We start from the raw sequence: 5151 nt of genomic DNA, 5'->3' as shown, positions 1-5151 counted from the left end.
TGTCACAGTCCTCCAGGTGCCCCTGGACTCCGACTTTGTTTTTTCTCGTTGAGGCTCCTAAGGTGGATCAGCACACCGTGTTTATGTCAGTGCAATCAAAAAAGGAAGAAAGGCATCTGATAAGCAAAGCCAAAAACAAAACTTAAGTATTACTCATCAGTTATGCAATGCCAGAAAGTGGAATTACATAGGTGGATAACAGTGTGGTGAGGGCAAGATGAGACACACGGCAAACAGAAATAACAGCCTGTAAACAACATAGCCCTCAGTCCTGTCTTGTCTCCGATATTCAACCATCCCTCTGAACAATTCCATCATAATTGCCTTTGTAAAAATGCCCTCCTGGACAGTTCTGTTTCATGCAGTTCGAAGAATGCCTGAAAGGGGGGGGCTTTCTGACTTCTGAGGCAGACCATTCCAGGAGGGGGGGGCTACAACAGTGAATGTGCACATAGAGGCAGTGGGGGGTCTTGCCCATTTGCAGGGTGGTACCTGCAGAAGGCCTTGCTCAGGTGGGCAAAACTCACCTGTGGCCGGGATCTGGCAGATAGGAGGCTCCAAGGTGCCATGAAGGACTTCCTATATGATTGTCAGTCCAATGCTCCCTCTAAGCTGTGGAGTCTTCTGAAGAAAAATTCTACTTTGTGAGCTATGGACATTAAAGCTGTGAGCAAGCGATTGGGCTACTGTATAAATTAGTTTGCTCTGGAACCATCCTTCCTAAGACAAAAATGTGTGAGCCAGAGGCTAAAAAACTGCAAGCTAGCTCAGCTTAGAGGGAACACTAATCAAGACCAGTGATTGATGTGCAGTCAAGGGACTGTGACTTTATGCTGTCGAAGGCTTTCACGGCTGGAGTTCATTAGCTGTTGCAGATTTCCCGGGTTGGCATTGCAGGACCTGACGTTTCGCCAGCAGCTGTGACTGCCCTCCTCAGAGGTACAACACAGAAAGACGGAGGACTCTGTGTCCAGGTGAGAAGAAAAAATATGTTTACCTGCCTACCATTTTTCTTCTCACCTTGGCACAGAGAGTCCTCCATCTTTCCGTGTTATACCTCTGAGGAGGGCAGTCACAGCTGCTGGCGAAACGTCAGGTCCTGCAATGCCAACCTGGGAAATCTGCAACAGCTAATGACTGTAACTTTGTCTGGAGCTCTGGGGCTGTAATGAGCTCTAATGTTCTGCGGCCGCACCTTATAGGCAGGAGGGCAGCCAGTGGAGGGACTCTACAGGATGGGCGTCATGTGCCCGCTCTGCCCGGCTCCTGGCAGTGACCCAGCCGCACCGTTCTGCACCAACTGGAGTCTCTGAGTTGACTTTGAGGGGAGACCTGAGTAGAGTGCATCACAGGAGTGTAATCTCAGTGTCGTCATGGTGTGGATCCAGGTCGCCAGACTGGCCGTGTCAGCCTTATGGACTACAGAGGGGGGGGGGGAAGCGGGTATTTTGCAGCCACATTAACTTTTTTCACTAAAAACGATGCTGGAGCCAGTATAATCCGTGGGCTTGTAACCAAGTCAGCAAGGAGCAGCTGAACCCCATCAAGGCGTGAAGCAGAGTGTCCTTCAAAGTATCCATCTTTCCAACCAGCATCCTCTCTGTCTTAAAGGTGCCGCTGGACTCTAACTTTCTTCTATCACTTCAGACGAACACGGCTGCCCACCTTGATTTGTCCGGGTTCAGTTGTAGTTTTTTCACATCCAGCTATTTAACCACAACAGTCTGGCATTGGCTCAAGGCCTCTACTGCGTCATGTGGAGATCTGGATAGACGGATACGGAGCTGGGTGCCATCAGCACACGGATGACGTCCTACTCCAACATTACAAATGACACATCTAAAGGTTTTACGTAGAGGTTGACTAGCACGGGGGACAAGGGCTGTGTGTTCTGTGGAACACTGCAAGACAGCTTCCACACTGAAGGCAGCTGGTTTCCAATGGCAACCCTTTGAGTCTGATCCATGATAAACAGTTTAAACCAGCCCGATGCACATTCCCCAATACCTGCTTCTGCCTCCAAATGGCACAGTCTCCTGTACCAAAGGCTGCAGGCAGATCCAGTAGGAGCAACAGAGAGGCCTGGCCTTTGCCGACATTCAGATGGAGGTTGCTCTCACCTAAAGCCACTGGGGCCGTCTCTGAGCCCGCTTGTGGGGAGGGGAGGGTATAAATATAATAAACAAATCCAGCCTGCAAACGGGTCCAGAACACGTGAGTTATCCAAGAAGACCTGGAGCTGGTCTGCTACGGCTCTCTCAGTCACTTTTCCCAGAAAAAACAAAGTTTGGCTCCAGTGGCACCTTGAAGACCAACATCTTATTCTGGGTATAAGCGTTGCCTTATGCCCAGAATAAAACTGAGTTGTTCTTTAAGGTGCCTGACTGGACTCAAACCTCGTTCTGCGGCTTCAGACCAACCTGAATCTATTTTCCCAGAGAGGGCAGATGAGAGAGTGAGCAATAATCGGCCACATCATTTTTCTGTCAGGATGGGTTTGTTATTTTTTTAACTAATGAGCAGATAAGTACCTCTTTTGAGTGGGCAAAGGAAGGTGCTAAACTAATTACTGATTTATGATAGAAATCAAGGGCTCATTAATGCAGTTCTTACGTGATTCCGGCATCCAGGATAGGCAGAAGACCAGTGCACATGTGGCGGCCTTCGCAGATCCCAGGACCCTGTCAACATCCGTCAAGATAACGGGGTCAAAATGGTCCATAAGCAGACCAGACAAAGTATTAGTCTCTTTTTCCTAACAGCATATCCACATCAGAGTATCTGTGTTATTTTGTCAGGAATAAACTTTGAAAAGGTATCACAGCTCAACAGCTGTCAGGATACCTTCAGCAATTGGGATGGTCTTGCGAAAACTGAATTTTTATCTCCTTCTCCCAAAGTACTAAAACTTGAGGACATCCAGTGAAGCTGATGGGCAGTGGGTTCAGGATGGACAAAAGGAAATACTACTTTACATAGAGTGATTAAAATGTGGAAGTTGCTGCCAGAGGATGTAGTGATGGCCACAGGAATAGACAGATTTAAAAGGGGAGTACACAGATTCATGGAGGACAAGTCTATCAGTGACTACTAGCCATGGTGACAGAGGGGAACCTCCACATTCAGAGGCACTAGGCCTCTGAATGCCAGAGCCAGGAGGCAATATCGGGCCTCTATGCCCTGTTGTTGGCCAACCAGTAGAACTGGTTGGCCACTGTGTAAGACGGGATGCTGGACTAGATGTACCACTGGTCTGATCCAGCAAGACTCTTATGTTCTTATGCAATGGTAGCAGAGATGCAATGGGGCAAGTGATGCTCTGAATTCTTGGTGCTTGGGGGAGCAACAGTGGGAGGGCTTCTAGTGTCCTGGCCCCACTGGTGGACCTCCTGATGGCACCTGGTATTTCTGGCCACTGTGTGACAAGAGTGTTGGACTGGATGGGCCACTGGCTTGATCCAACATTGGCTTCTCTTATGTTCTTATGAGAAGAAACATAGATGTTATTACTGTTTCATAGGTCTTCCAATGGACTCTATACCTTATTTATTTTTCGCATTTATATCCTGCCCATCCTGTAAATGGGCTCAGGGCGGGTTACAACATTTTAATAAATACAGTAAAATTTAAAACACATTAAAACGTATAAAATCAGTAGTCATGCTTGCCGTAGAGAGAATTCAGCCCTTTGATGTGACTGAGCATGGCCGGTTATCAGTACGTGGGAGATCTCAACCTGGGGGGGGGGCATACGTGGACGCCCACTGCCTCAGCCAAAGGGCCTGGTGGAACTTCAGCCAGAGGCCTCACCCTAGCCTTGATCTGTCAGATTCAGTACAAGTTTTCCACCAGCATCTTTCTGACCTTCTTTAGGTCCCCGTAAACCACGGGGCCAGCTTCCCACCACCACCACCACGGGTGAGAGGGATTGACAAGGAACGATCCCGTTAATAGCTTCAAAGAGCGTCTCTCGTTCCAAGTTCCCACCGCAGGCTGAAGGAAGCAGGAGTCTGGAATGCACCCTCCCCTCCCCTCCCCACAGCCACCGCAGCCCTCTGAAATCTAGTAGGATCCCATGAGGAGGGAAATGAGGATTTTTGGACTTTTCCGTTGAGAAAAGAAACAACTGGGGGGATATGGTAAGTTTTTTCAAAATGATGCATAGAGGGGAGAGAGCTGGCAAAGAGAACTTTCTCTTCTGCCCCGCCCCCCAGACACTAGAACTGAAGGGCACCCAACGGAGCTGATGGGCAGTAGGCTCAGGAAAGGCAAAAGGACACAGGTCCGTCAGTAGGGACTGGCCAGGGTGACCAGAGGCAGTCAGCCCTCAGTCCCCCGGAGCAACACCAGGAGAGAGAAGGCCTCGGCCCCCGTGCCCGGCCCTCCAGAGGAACTGGTCGGCCGCTGTGCGAGACGGGAGGAGGAGGCCGGACTAGGCGGACCCCTCCCTGGCCTGATCACCGGTCCCGGTCGGTCCCGCAGTAAGCCCCCTGCGCACGCGCACTGCCCGCCACCCCGCTTCCGCGTTCGGGCCTTCTCTCCCCGCCCTCGCTTTCTTGCGTCCCTCTGACGACATCCCCCCACCCCACCCCCGACCGCCTTTCGAGGGGAAGCACTGCCCCGCCCATCTATTTTATTTCACTGTCGCTTCCGCCTCCTTGTCGGCCTCTACGCATGCTCCCAGCCACAGGGCGTTTGCTGGGCCGGCCGCGCATCCCGATCATACGCATGCGTTCTCCCCGCTCTTTCGTCACGTGACCGCCACTCGGCCGTGCGCTCGTTCGTTCCGCTCGTGTTCTGGGGGTCCCCCCGCCGCCGCCTTGCTTCGGCCGCAGGGCGCATGCGCTGAAGTCGAGCGCGGCTGGTGGCTCTGGCCGCATGCGCGTGGCTGGCCGTGACTGACGCCGGCTGTGGTCCTGCGCGCTGGCGCCCTGGCCCGCCCGTCCTCCGCGCGTGCGCACTTGGCAGGCGGCGCTTCCCTCCCGGACGCCTGTCAGTCAGTCAGTCAGAGCGGGAGAGGCGAGGAGAGGCGGTCGGTCCCCCCCATCCCCACCCCCACCCCGACCCCGGAGAGAGGCCGCCTCGATGGGTCTGCGGCGCTGAGAGAGAGAGAGAGAGAGAGAGAGAGAGGGGCCGCCCCCGCCAGGGCCG

The sequence above is a fragment of the Gekko japonicus genome, unplaced genomic scaffold, assembly GCF_001447785.1.
Source record: "Gekko japonicus isolate JY-2015 unplaced genomic scaffold, Gekko_japonicus_V1.1 scaffold761, whole genome shotgun sequence".
In the NCBI taxonomy this organism is placed as follows: Eukaryota; Metazoa; Chordata; class Lepidosauria; order Squamata; family Gekkonidae; genus Gekko; species Gekko japonicus.
The sequence above is the reverse complement of the archived record's forward strand: the minus strand, read 5'-3'. Positions refer to the sequence as shown.